At 44.3% G+C, this 13,565-nt stretch overlaps 5 non-coding genes across 5 annotated transcripts; 1 reads left to right on the forward strand and 4 right to left on the reverse strand.

Moving 5' to 3' along the window:
- Window positions 1-1,085: 1,085 nt before the first annotated feature.
- Window positions 1,086-1,168, reverse strand: trnal-cag (transfer RNA leucine (anticodon CAG)). Its single transcript has one exon. It is a non-coding gene; the product is annotated as a tRNA-Leu (tRNA).
- A 78-nt stretch (window positions 1,169-1,246) lies between these two features.
- On the reverse strand, window positions 1,247-1,319 carry trnak-uuu (transfer RNA lysine (anticodon UUU)). The gene has a single exon. It is a non-coding gene; the product is annotated as a tRNA-Lys (tRNA).
- Window positions 1,320-3,229: 1,910 nt separating this feature from the next.
- On the reverse strand, window positions 3,230-3,301 carry trnaw-cca (transfer RNA tryptophan (anticodon CCA)). Its single transcript has one exon. It is a non-coding gene; the product is annotated as a tRNA-Trp (tRNA).
- A 7,035-nt stretch (window positions 3,302-10,336) lies between these two features.
- On the forward strand, window positions 10,337-10,408 carry trnae-cuc (transfer RNA glutamic acid (anticodon CUC)). The gene has a single exon. It is a non-coding gene; the product is annotated as a tRNA-Glu (tRNA).
- Window positions 10,409-10,722: 314 nt separating this feature from the next.
- On the reverse strand, window positions 10,723-10,795 carry trnav-uac (transfer RNA valine (anticodon UAC)). The gene has a single exon. It is a non-coding gene; the product is annotated as a tRNA-Val (tRNA).
- Between the last annotated feature and the right edge of the window lie 2,770 nt (window positions 10,796-13,565).

Raw genomic sequence — 13,565 nt, forward strand, 5'->3', positions numbered from 1 at the left:
TTCAGGATGATTGCACAACATACCATGTGTAAAGCAACCATCTTGATAACTTCAATCATCACACACTCTACATCGACGCTGCAGAGGCCCCAGCACCCCTTTCAATATTGTTTTTCTTAACTCACAGTTTTCAAAAGGGAATTGGATAAACGCTTGGATGGAAACATTTTCAGGGCTATGGGGAAACAGCAGGCGAGTGGGACTAACTGGACAGCTCTTTCAGAGAGCTGGCACTGGCACGATGGGCCGAATGGCGCTATCTTATTCTATGATTCCATTAATAGATCAATTTCCGCCTTTCACTGAGCCTCCCTAAATGGAGCGCAGTAATCGTGTCCCTGTGAAATGAGCTCCTGAACAGTAATACGGAAATTAGCGTGGCTGAGCGGTTTGAAAATCTGGTTAGGCTCCTAACTGGAAATTTCCTCTCTAAGATTGATTAGTTTATCAATTATCTCCCCCTTTCGATCTTAAATGTCTTTACATATCTTTTTGAACTCTTCTTCTACTGTCACGCCCACAATACCAGTCTCCCTGGTAAATACTGAAGCAAAGTGATTATTTAATATTTCTGCCATTTCGCTGTCATTGCCTGTGAGTTTGTCGTGTGTATCCCTTAGTGGCCCAATTCCTATCCTAAACTTTCTTTGGCTGATGATGTGTCCAGAATACGTTGGTTTTTTTATATTCCTTTTTGCCTTTCTAATAGTTCTTTAGACTTCTTTCCCAGTCTTTTCACATTCCCCTCTCTCCTTTATTGTCTAGTGTGGGCCTTTTTCTTCAGTTTCAATTTTGCCCTTGTTTCTTTATTCATCCCTGGTGTGTCATTTCTGGCTGGTTTGTTCTTGCTTTTTAGTGGGATATATTTCTCCTGGACTCTATTGATCACCGTTTTAAATGTTTCCCACTATTTCTTTATCCAGGTCATTGATATGTCAAACATTTCACCGTTTGAAACTTCTCAAGTCACATTGCCATGACAAAGCCAATTGCTTTTGTGGGAGGAGCAAATCAACTTGGTCGAAAAATCAGCTGCAGCCCAATCCACAAATAAAATATTTTCACGTCTTCGTAAAAATAAGCAATGTCAGAAGTGGGATTCGAACCCAAGCCTCCAGAAGAGACTGCGACCTGAACACAGCGCCTTAGACCGCTCGGCCATCCTGACTACAAATTTAACGTTTCATTCTGCATCAATTCTGCACCGTTGGCCAGTGAACGCAATATAAAAGTTTAAAATGATACTCGCCCAACGTGGGGCTCGAACCCACGACCCTGAGATTAAAAGTCTTATGCTCTACCGACTGAGCTCGCCGGGCCTGATGGTGCATAACCGCCTTATCTATTATTGCAGCAGGCAGGAGAAAGACTCCATTTCAAATTGTTGGAATCAATTCTGAGGGACAGGATAAACTGTCACTTCGAAAGGCACGGACTCATCAAGGACAGTCAGCATGGATTTGTTAAGGGGAAGTTGTGTCTGACTAACCTGATTGAATTTTTCGAGGAGGTGATAAGAAGGATCGATGAGGGTAGCGCAATTGATGTCGTCAACATGGATTTTAGCAAGGCTTTTGAAAAGATCCCACATGGCAGATTGGTCAAAAAAGGAAAGGACCATGGGATCCAAGGGAATGTGGCTTGTAGGATCCAAAATTAGCTCAGTGGCAGGAAGGAAAGTGTCATGGTCGACGGGTGTTTTTGTGGCTGGAAGGCTGTTTCCAGTGGGGTGCCGCAGGGCTCGGTACTTGGTCTTTTGCTTTTTGTGGTATACATTAACGATTTGGACTTAAACGTAGAGGGCATGATTAAGAAATTTGCGGGTGACACAAAAATAGACCGGTGGTTGATAGCGAGGAGGAAAGCTGCAGACTGTGGGGGTTCACGCAATTTTCTGATAACAAAACACTCAATCTATCTCTGAACGAATTTTGAACGAATACGTGTGTTTGACCCGGCACAGGCACGATGGGCCGAATGATCTCCTCTTGTGCATCAACATAATACGATGATACTAAGTGTTGTCAGACGGAAAATCAACACATTCCAAATAAGAGCAGAGAGAGGAAACTAGTCTAACAGCATAACAGCACGGTGAGATATTGTATTTGAGAAGGATGAGGAGGGATAGTTTATCATGGTGGTAGTCACATAGGGTATCATTTGTGACTTTGATAAGGACCATTTCATGCTGCGACAGAGGCGGAAACTTAATTGGAGATATTCAGCCCGGGCGCAGCCCACATGGTGCGCGGTGAGACGGATGGGGGTGGTGGGGCGTAAGTGTCAGAGCTGGGGCTCACCGGTGGAAGCAGCATAAATTTTGAAACGGTACTCGCCCAACGTGGGGCTCAAACCCACTACCCTGAGAGATTTTAAAGAAAAGGGGGAGCAGCCACTGTCTGTATCTCTTGTTGTACTTGAAACAACACATTCCAAGTACGAGCAGAGAGAGGACAGCATTCAGTTTCCCATTGTGTTGATTAAAATGCCATCAGTTTCCGTAGTGTAGCGGTTGTCATGTTCGCTTTACACGCGAAAGGTTCCCGGGTGAAATATTATGTTGGAACTTGGTCTCCATAAACACGCAGATCGATTTTCTTCTCCTGCCAAAAAGGGCGAGAGTGGCTGCTCCCTTATTCTTTGTAAGCTGCATCTTTTACTTCATTGAGCAGATAACTTTGAGTGAGAGAAAACTGATCCACAGTGACGCTCTTTTCAAGTTTTATTCCCTTTTAATCTGGAAGGATATATTTGCTTTGGACAGAGTGGATTTTGAAAGGAGTTCGTCGGGTGGGATCGACAAACCTTTTTCGCTGGTGGGGGACAAGGGAATACGAACCAATCGTCTACCAAGTTCTCCCGAATTCTCCGGTTCAATGGGAAACCGACCAACAAAAGCCCTTTCATTGACCGTGCAGGTTCAGACAATTTTCTGATAACAAAGCGCTCAATCTATTTCTCTTGTCTATTTCCCGATGTTTCCGGATACTGTCTGAATCTCTGCCCTGTGTTTATCTCACTATGTGTCCACCTGCAGGGTGGTTTTTGAACGAAGACATGTGTCTGTCGTTTGTTTTTATATTAAATAAATGAGGGCATCAGGTGCTTCCCTCCCTGACACTGGGGAACCAGAGGCAGACTTTAGAGCAGGATTCTGTTAATTGTGAAGACGCAAAGAAAACATTAATTGCGGAATTATACAAACCAGCTCCAAGGGAAAAAACTATGACCCCGACGTGATTTGAACACGCAACCTTTTGATCTGGAGTCAGACGCGCTACCGTTGCGCCACGAAGCCGGAGTCCTGCAACTAGTGTTTGTTTATAGCAACGTTTATCAAGCAACGCTTTATTTCTCCAATGTTCGTGGAATGGGTTGGCTTTCAAATCCCCGCCCACTCCCACCGGATGGCAGGCATCATCAGAAATCGCCTTCATCTGTCAGGGGCAGCATGGCGCTCGCTTCCATCGCCTGCTGTCAGCGGACTGCAATTACATTCATTCTGCAACCAGAATTATCACATCACAGGAAAAAGATGTGGGAAACTGCTCATGATACATAACGGGAGGGGAAATTTCGGAAAAACACTTATATTTTCGGTGTTTAGACCTCGATTCGAACTGCAAAAAAGAACGTGTGAAAATATAAACTGTGGCTGTGATGTTAAAACATGTCGGAAACTTCTCAGAATACATAACAGGACGGGAAACTTCTGAAAAACACGTGGCATTTCGATGTTTGGACTTTGGTTAGAACTGCATAATAGAACGTGTGAAAATATAAACTATAGGTGTGATGTTTATATATAAAGTGAATGTTTGTCAGCGGATTTTTCCCGTTACTGTCGCAACTATGGGTTGTTAATCCATCAACAATAACTTCCACTTGATTTTAGCCCGAGTGGTTACAAAATAGCAAGTTTAACAGATTGACTTACAACAGAGTTGCACTACAGCTGTCGTCAACATTACATTCAACAGTATCATTATTACAATACAACTGCCTACAGATTACATTGATGACAAGCAATCAACACAACCTGACCTGTCTGCGAATCCAGGTTTATCGGACCTGACCTTTGCGGACTGCCTGTGGCAATGGACTTCTGACAGTCCCCTATTGAGAGCTTCAACATTTGAGAAGGGAGCATGCCCGATCTTTATACGATTCGGCTGCATTGTTCTGTACATAAGCGCCACTGATCTTAACTCATGGTCGTAAACCATCCCACTTTGCTGACTCTCAGAAACCACCAAGCATTGTTTCATGTCTTAGTGTTTATTTAGCCTTTCTCCATCATCAGGTTTTGGTTGCTTATACTTGGTTAGCACAACCTGGAGTTCAGGTGTGCAGGACACCCAAGTTTCTCTGGACATCAACATTTAACAGTTTCAAACAATTTCAAAAAGATTCTGTTTTTCTGTTCTTCCCACCAAAGTGAATAACCTCACATTTCTCCAGATTATACTCCATCTGCCACCTTCTTGCCCGCAAACTTAAACTGTCTATATCCCTTTGCAGTGTCTTTTTGTCCTCCTCACAGCTTACTTTCACACCGAACTTTGCATCATCAGCAAACTTGGATACATTACACTCGATCCCTTCATCAAGTCATTAAAAGTCTTCTATAGGCATAAAAATAGTAAGAGGAGAGGCAAGAACGATTGCGGACCAAAAAGGAGATCTACGCATGAAGGCATAGAGCATGACTGAGGTACTAAATAAGTATTTTTGCATCTGTGTTTACCGAGAAAGTAAATATTGCCTAAATCACTGTAAAGGGGGAGGTAGTTGGGATACTGGATGGGGTGAAAATTGATCAAGAGGAGATACTAGAAAGGCTAACTGTACTTAAAGTCACATAGTCCGAATGGGATGCATCGTAGGTTGCTGAGGGAAGTAAGGGAGTAAATTGCAGAGGTCCTGGCCATAATCTTTCAATCCTCCTTAGATACAAGGTTTGGTGCCAGAGAACTGGAGAATTGCAGATGTTACACCCTTGTTCAAAAAAAGGTGTAAGGATAAACGCAGCAACTACAGGCCTGTCAGTTTAACCACGGTGGTGGGAAGCTTTTCAAAATGATAATCTGGGACAAAATTAATAGTCATTTCGACAAGTGTGGATTGATAATAGAAAGCCACTGTGGATTTGTTAAAGGCAAATCATGATTGAGTTTTGTGGTGAGTTAACAGAGAGGGCTGATGAGGGCAATGTGGTTGATGTTGTGTATATGGTCTTTCAAAAGGCGTTTGATAAAGTGCCACAAAATAGACTTGTCAAAAGGTGCGAGAGTGGCTGCTTCCTTATTCTTTAAAAGCGCTTTCTTTCATTTCACTCAACAGATAACTTTGAGTGAGCGAAAACTGATCCACAGTGACGCTTATTTCAAGTTTATGACCTTTTAATCTGAAAGGATATATTGGCCTTGGAAGGAGTGCTGCACAGATTCACCAGATTGTTACCAGGGTGCAATGCGTTAAATTATGAGAAGATGTCATATAAACTAAGCTTAAAATCACACAAGTCACACTGCAAAAAGTTTTTATTTTTGATAAATACATTAATGACCTGGACTTTGGAATACAGGGTATAATTTCAAACTTTGCAGATGACACGAAACTCGGGAATGTAGTAAACAATGTGGTGGATAGTATCAGACTTCAGGAGGACACAGACAGCCTGGTGAAATGGATTTTATTAATAGAGGCATAGAGTATTAAAGCAACAAAGTTATGCTAAACGTTTATAAAACACTGGTTAGGCTGCAGCTGGAGTATTGTGTTCAATTCTGAGCACCGCACTTCAGGAAAGATGTCAAGGCCTTGGAGAGGGTGCAGAGGAGATTTACGAGAATTGTAACAGGGATGAGGGACTTCAGTTATGTGGCGAGAATGGAGAAGCTGGGATTATCCCCTTAGAGCAGAGAAGGTTAAGGGGAGATTTGAGGGAGGTTTCAAAATTATGAAAGGTTTTGATAGAGCAAATAAGGAGAAACTGTTTTCAGTGGCAGAAGAGTCGGTAACCAGAGGACACAGATTTCAGGTAATTGTTAAAAGAGCCAGAGGCGACATGAGGGAACATAATTTACGCAGCGAGTTGTTATGATCTGGAATGCGCTGCCTGAAAGGCCGGTGGAAGCAGATTCAATAGTAACTTTCAAAAGGGGATTGGATAAATACTTGAAAAGGAAAACAATTTGCAGGGCTTATGAGGAAAGAGCTTATGGTGGTGAGACGACTTGGATAGCTCTTTCAAAGAACTAGCACAGGCACGATGGGCCGAATGATCTCCTTCTGTGTTGTAACATATTAAGTTTTGCTGGACGGAGAAGCAACGCATTCCAAGTCAGAACAGAGACAGGAGACTAAGTCAGTTCCCCATTGTTTTTAATGAGATCGCAGCGATTTCCGTAGTGTCGCGGTTATCGTGTTTGCTTCACATGCGAAAGGTTCCCGAGTGTGAACATTATGTTGAAACTTACTCTTCATACACATCCACGGTGGAAAATTTTTTCTCCTGCCAAAAAGGGCGACAGTGGCTGCTCACTTATTCTTGAAAAGCTGCATCTTTTACTTCACGAAACAGATAACTTTGAGTGAGAGAAAACTGATCCTCAGTGACGCTCATTTCAAGTTTTATTCCCTTTTACTCTAAAAGGGTACATTGGCCTTGGAAGGAGCGCAGCTCAGATTCACCAGAATGTTAGCAGAGCACGAAAGGTTAAATTATGAGGAGCGGTTACATACTTGTATCCCCTGGAATATAAAAGGCTTTTTATGATTGTGAAAGGTAGATAGACAAACCCTTTCCGCTGGTGAGGGAGTCTAAGACAATATCACAATATGACAATAGCTGTTTTACGAGTGAAAACGGCCCTACGCATCACTGTGAGTGTCAGAGACGAGCCACTTGGTGCTGCGTCCTGTACAGTGAATGTCAAAACTTCTAAAAGTTGCAGAAAGTGTTTGGGGTTCAGATACACAAATCTCTAATGGGAATGAGATTTTGTCAGAGGTTGCAGCCTTCCCTATTTCTCTTGCCCTTTGCGAGGCACCTGTTCCGGTTTAAATTCACAAACTGGGTGAGTTGGTGATCACGGTACAGCAGACTCAGCGGTCCCGGGTGAGAGAGAGAGAAATCAGCCCGGGCGCGGCCACAATGTGCGCGGTGACACTGCACGGGAGGTCGGGGGTGGAGTCAGAGCTGGGGTTCGCCCCTGAAAGCAACATTAAAAGTTTAAAAGCGAATTCGCCCAACGGGGAGCTCGAATCCACGATTCTGAGATTAAGAGTGTTATTCTCTACCGACTGAGCGAGCCGGGCCTGAGAAACCCAACCACTCTTGTCTGTCATTGCAGTAAACTCGCCCCTGGGTGTCCATGTGCAGCAATCCCAACATAGCGTCCATATCATTGGCTGTGTTTATCTGTGTGTGTGTGTGTCCACCTGCAGGTTGATTTTGAACGAATACGAGTGTTTGTCTTCTGTTAGTAACATTAAATAAAAGAGGGCATCAGACACTTCCCTCCCTCACACTGGGGAACCAGTGAAAACGCAACTAAAGCATGAATTGCGGAATTATACAGACTCTTATCAGCGCCAAAAGTAGCTTTAGAATATATACACCCCAATAAATAAATAAATAATTCAGGTATATGTAAATACATTTGCAACGAACAGAGTCACAAAACCAGAAATATTATTTGAACCTAATACAAACACTCCCAGATATATTTAGAAACTTGACATGTGTTTTCTGGTGGTGTTGTGGTTCGGATTCGGCGCTCTCACTGCCACAGCCTTGGTTCGATTCATGATCAGAGGACTTGCTGTTACAAAAAACAAATGCCAATTTTGGAGAATCACAGCAAATGTTCGACACAGAAGGAGGCCATTCGGCCCATCATGTCCGCGCCGGCCGAAAATGCGCCACTCAGCCGAATCCTACTTTCCAGCGCTCGGTCCGTAGCCTTTTTGGTAACGCCACTTCAGGTGCATATCCAAGTATTATTTAAATGTAACGAGGGATTCTGCCTCGACCACACTCTCAGGCAGTCAGTTCCAGACTCCTGCCACCCTATGGGTGAAAATAATTCTGCTCAGCTCCCCTCCAATCCTTCCACCAATCACTTTAAATCTATGCCGCCTGGTTATTGACCTCCCTGCTAAGGTGAATAGGTCCATCCCATCCACTCTATCTCGGCCCTTCATAATTTTGTACACCTCAATTAAATCACACAACTCCCTCTGAATACCAACATATATTGGACTCTCACCTTTTAAAAAGTATTCTGCTTTCGATTCTTCCTACCAAAGTGGACAATTTCACATTTTCCCACCTTATACCACAACTGCCACCCTCTTACCCAATCACTTAACCTGTCCACCTCCCTTTGCGTCCTCCTCACGGCTTACTTTCCCACCTACCTTTGTATCATCAGCAAACTTGGATACATTACACTCGGTCCCCTCATCTCAGTCATTAATATAGAATGTAAACAGCAATTGCAACATAAATTGCAAGGGCCGTTCGCGTGTAAAGTGAACTGGTAACCACTACACCGCAAAAAACCGCTGGTGACTTATACTGGACAGGGGGGAACTGACCAGTCACCTCTCTCTGCTCTGATTGGGAGAGTTTCACTTCTCTTTAAACAACACCTGTCCTGTCCCACACTAAAATCATGGAATGGAATCATGGAATATTACAGCACAGAAGGAGGCCATTCGGCCGTGTTGCCCTGCCTCATCTTTGAATGAGCTGTCATAATTTAATCCAAAAAACCCAGCCTTTTCCCCGTAGCCTTGCAAATCAGTCCTCTTCAAGTACCTGTCCAATTGCCTTTTGAAAGTTCCTATGAAAGCTGCTTCCACCACCCTTTCAGGGAGTGGCTACCAGATCGTAACAACCCTCGGTGTGAAAAAAAAATCTCCTCTGTTTCCCCTCTAGTCCTAAAAGCTCTCAATCCTTCTCTACGGATGCCTTTATACAAAAATGTCATTCATCAAAACAACACAAGTTACACAGGAAAACGTCTTCATTTTCAAATAATTAACGTTCCGAAGGAGCTCCCTAATTTCCCTCCCCTAACCTGATGAATCAGATCATTCTCGTCCGGATCCTTTTCCACGTGAATCGGCTCTCTCCCACCCTCAGGGAGTAGCCATTCTGATTCTGTGACTGTGGCCAGCTTTGTTCGGGCAGTTGGTTTGACAGGGACCTCACACCGCACTCTCCTCCCGTGTTTTCTTCCTCATCCGCAGATTGGGGCCGGGACTGGACGGATTTTTTTCTCTGTCTCACCCGGGGCCGTTGAGTCTCCTGCTCAGATCACAAACCAGCTCTCCGACACTCGATCACCAACTCACCCAGTTTGTAAATTGAAACCGGAGCAAGTGCCTCGTAAGAGAGCAAGAGATGTAGGGGAGGCAGCAACCTCTGACAAAATCTCAGGCTCATCAGAGAGGTTTGTGTATCTGAACCCCGAATAAACTTCTGCACTCAGAGACTCGTCTCTTGCACTGACCTTCAAGCAAGCGGAGGGTTCACTCGCGAAAGCAGCGGAAAAGTTTAAAACAGAATTCGCCCAATGTGGGATTCGAACCCACAACCATGTGTTACCGACTGAATTCGCCGGGCCTGCAAAAATGTTTCCATTTGGTCCATTATTGCAGCGAGGCAGCTGCTGGCTTCGCCCCAGGCGCTGAGTTTCGAATCGTGGAAGGATACAGCTCAGAAGCAGGCCATTCGGGCCATCGCGCCCGTGCCTTGTCCGACAAACCATGTACCAGATTCTCCTGAATTCCAAGGTGTGGAACGAAAGTGAACAACAAAAGCCTTTACATTCGACCGTGGAGGTACAGGCAATTTTCTGAGAAACAGGTTTGTCTATTTCCCGGTGTTTGCCTGTCTCTCTGGCTGTGTTTATCTCTCTGCGTGTGGAGCTGCAGGCTGATTTTGAATTAATAAGCATGTTTGCGCATGTTTCTTACAAAAAATAAATGAGGGAATCAGACGCTTCTCTCCCTGACACTGGGGAACTAGTGAGGCAGAATTCAGAGCAGGGTTCTGTTTATTGCGAAAAAGGCAATGCAATATGAATTCCCTAATTATTCAGACTCCAACCAGCGCGAAGAACAAGTGTGACCCCGACGTGATTTGAACACGCAGCCTTCTGATTTCGAGTTAGATGCGTTGCCGTTTCCTGAGCCTATTGTAATTTACTCCTATTTAATCACGGGAATATCCGCAATCAAGAGCGAAAACAAATTAAAAGCTGAATCACAGAGAAAGGGAAATCCATGCTACATCTGATAAGGCTGTTAAAACAGTTGCCTGGTGGTCTAGTGGTTAGGATTCGGCGCTCTCACCGCCGCGGCCCGGGTTCGATTCCCGATCAGGGAAGTAAATTTTGAACACTTGTTATGTAAATCGCATGAACTGACTCAAAGTCTTTGAGAAGAAAAAAAAACAATCATTGTTTTCATCACCATTAATTAACCGATAACGTTATTTTGCAGAATGAAAGGCGACTGAAGGAAGTTGGAAAAGTTTAATAATTTATTTTGTGCGATGAACTTTTTATCCCTTCTCATTTGACACAGTGTATTTTTAAGGGGTTGGTTTAAAATGTTCAATGCTCGTGAGACCACGAATTTGTGTTAAATTTAACAGGACCGGCTATTTCACAGAGAAAAAATAAATTTGCTCCAACATAATGTTTCTGCCCGGGATTGAACCGGGGACCTTTCGCGTGTAAAGCGAACGTGATAACCACTACACCACAGAAACTTCTGCTTCAGTCATTAGCCAGAAGTTCGAATGACTGCATTGACTCTCTCATAACTATTCAATTGATCGAAGTTGCACAAGTCACAAAAGAAAAATGTTCATTTCAAAGTTATTAAACTCCCAAATGTGGCCTGCCTTGTTTGGACAGGGGTTGACCCTGACGTCACAGCCTCAACAAAGCATATTCTCAACATTTCCACAGGGAACAGGAGGAGGCCATTCAGCCCCTTGAAGCTGTTCCGCCCTTCAATTCGATCACAGGTGATCTGTAACTGAAATCCATTTACCCGCCTTTGCTCCCTATCCCTCGATACCCTTACCCAACAAAAATCGATCGATCTCAGTCTTGAAAGCTTCAATTGACCCCCAGCATCCACAACCTTTTGGGGGACAGAATTTCAGACTTCAACTGCCCTTTGTGTAAAAAAGTGCTTCCTGATTTCGAACCTGAATGGCATGGTTCTAATTTTAAGGTTATGTCCCCCTCGTTCTTGATTCCCCAGAGGAAATTGATTCTCTCTCTCTATTCTATCGAATCATTTCAACATGTTAAACACCTCGCTCAGACCGCCCCTCAATCTTCGAGACTCGAAGGAATACGAGCCGAGTCGATGCAGCCTGTCCTCATAATTTAACCTTTTTAGCCCCGGTAACATTCTGGTGAATCTGCTCTGCACTCCCTCCAAGGCCAATCTATCCTTCCTGAGGTGCAGTGTCCAAAACTGAACGCAGTTACACCAGACGCAGTCTAACCAGAGCTTTATATAACTGGAACATAACTTCGACTTCTTTATATTCCAGCCCCCTGAGATAAAGGCTAACATTCCGTTAGCCTTTAAATTATTTTTGGACCCGTCCGTTAGCTTTTACTGATTTATGTAAATGAACCGTTAATTCTCTCTGCTTCTCCACAGTTCCGAGCTTCTTACCATTTGGAAAATACCATGACCATAGGTCCAAAGTGGATTACCCCACATTGAACTCCATCTGCCATAGTTTTGCCCACTCACTTAATCTATCAATGTCCCTTTGCAACTTTCCAATCGCATTCCACACTACTTACTCTACCACCTAACTTAGTGTCATCAGAAAACTTGGATATACGACTCTCTGTTCCTTCATCTAAGTCATTGATAAATACGGTGACTAGCTGAGACCCAAGTTACAGATCCCTGGGGGACACCACTAGTCCCATGATGCCAATTGGAGTATGTACCCATTATCCCCAAAATCTGTCTCCTATCTCCGAACCAATTCTCTACCCATGTCAATACGTTGCCTCAAGTTCCATGCACTTTCATTTTTGCCAACAGTCTCTTGTGTAGAACCTTATCAAATGCCTTTCGGAATTCCATATAAATAATATCATAGGAACATAGGAACAGGAGAAGGCCATTCAGCCCCTCGTTCCTGCTCCGCCATTTGATAAGATCATGGCTGATCTGTGATCTAACTCCATATACCCGCCTTTGGCCCATATCCCTGAATACCTTTGATTGCCAAAAAGCTATCTATCTCAGATTTAAATTTAGCAATTGAGCTCGCATCAATTGCCGTTTGCGGAAGAGAGTTCCAAACTTCTACCACCCTTTGTGTGCAGAAATGTTTTCTAATCTCGCTCCTGAAAGGTCCGGCTCGAATGTTCGCCGGACATCTTGGACAAAATGTCTGTAAGCACGGCGGCCATCTTGGACAAAATGGCGGCAAGTCCTTCACGGCTGTTCGACAGGAACAGAAAGAGGCCATTGAGCTCCTCAAGCCCGTTACATCGTTACTGGAAGCCGATCATCTCCTCAAGCCTGTTACATAGAATCAGGAGGAGGCCATTCAGCCCTTCGAGCATGTTATACAGGAACTTGAGGCCAATCAACCCCTCAAGCCTGTCAAATAGCAAAAGGAGGAGGCCATTCAGCCCCTCAAGCCCGTTACATCGTTGCTGGAAGCCGATCATCTCCTCAAGCCTGTTACATAGAATCAGGAGGAGGCCATACAGCCCTTCAAGCCTGTTATACAGGAACTTGAGGCCAATCAACCCCTCAAGCCTGTCAAATAGCAAAAGGAGGAGGCCATTCAGCCCCTCGAGTCTATTATCTGGGAACTGAAGGCCATTCAGCCCTTCGAGCCCCTTACACCAGATCTGGTGGCCAATCAGCCCCTCAAGCCTGTTACATAGGAACAGGAGGAGGCCATTCAGCCCCTCGAGCGTGTTATACGGGAACTGAAGGCCATTCAGCACCGTGAGCTTATTACACTGGAATAGGACTCGGCCATTAAGCCCCTCGAGCTTGTTGCACTGGAACAGGAAAAGGCCATTCAGCCCTTCGAGACTGTTATACAGGATCTGGACGTCATTCAGCCCCTCGGGCATGTTACATAGGAACAAGAGGAGTCCATTCAGCCCCTCGAGCATGTTAATATAGGAACAGGATGAGTCCATTCAGCCCCTCAAGCATGTTCCATAGGAACAAGATGAGTCCATTCAGCCCCTCGAGCATGTTACATAGGAACAAGAGGAGTCCATTCAGCCCCTCGAGCATGTTACATAGGAACAAGAGGTGTCCATTCAGCCCCTCGAGCATGTAACATAGGAACAAGATGAGTCCATTCAGCCACTCGAGCATGTTACATAGGAACAGGAGTGGACAATTCAGCTTCTCAACCTGTTCCGCCATTCAATTAGATCATGGCTGATCTGTAGCTTAACTCCATCTACCCGCCTTGGTTCCTTAATACTTAATACCCTTGCCTAACAAAAGTCTATCAATCTCCG

The sequence above is a fragment of the Heptranchias perlo genome, unplaced genomic scaffold (assembly GCF_035084215.1).
Source record: "Heptranchias perlo isolate sHepPer1 unplaced genomic scaffold, sHepPer1.hap1 HAP1_SCAFFOLD_52, whole genome shotgun sequence".
Taxonomy (NCBI): Eukaryota; Metazoa; Chordata; class Chondrichthyes; order Hexanchiformes; family Hexanchidae; genus Heptranchias; species Heptranchias perlo.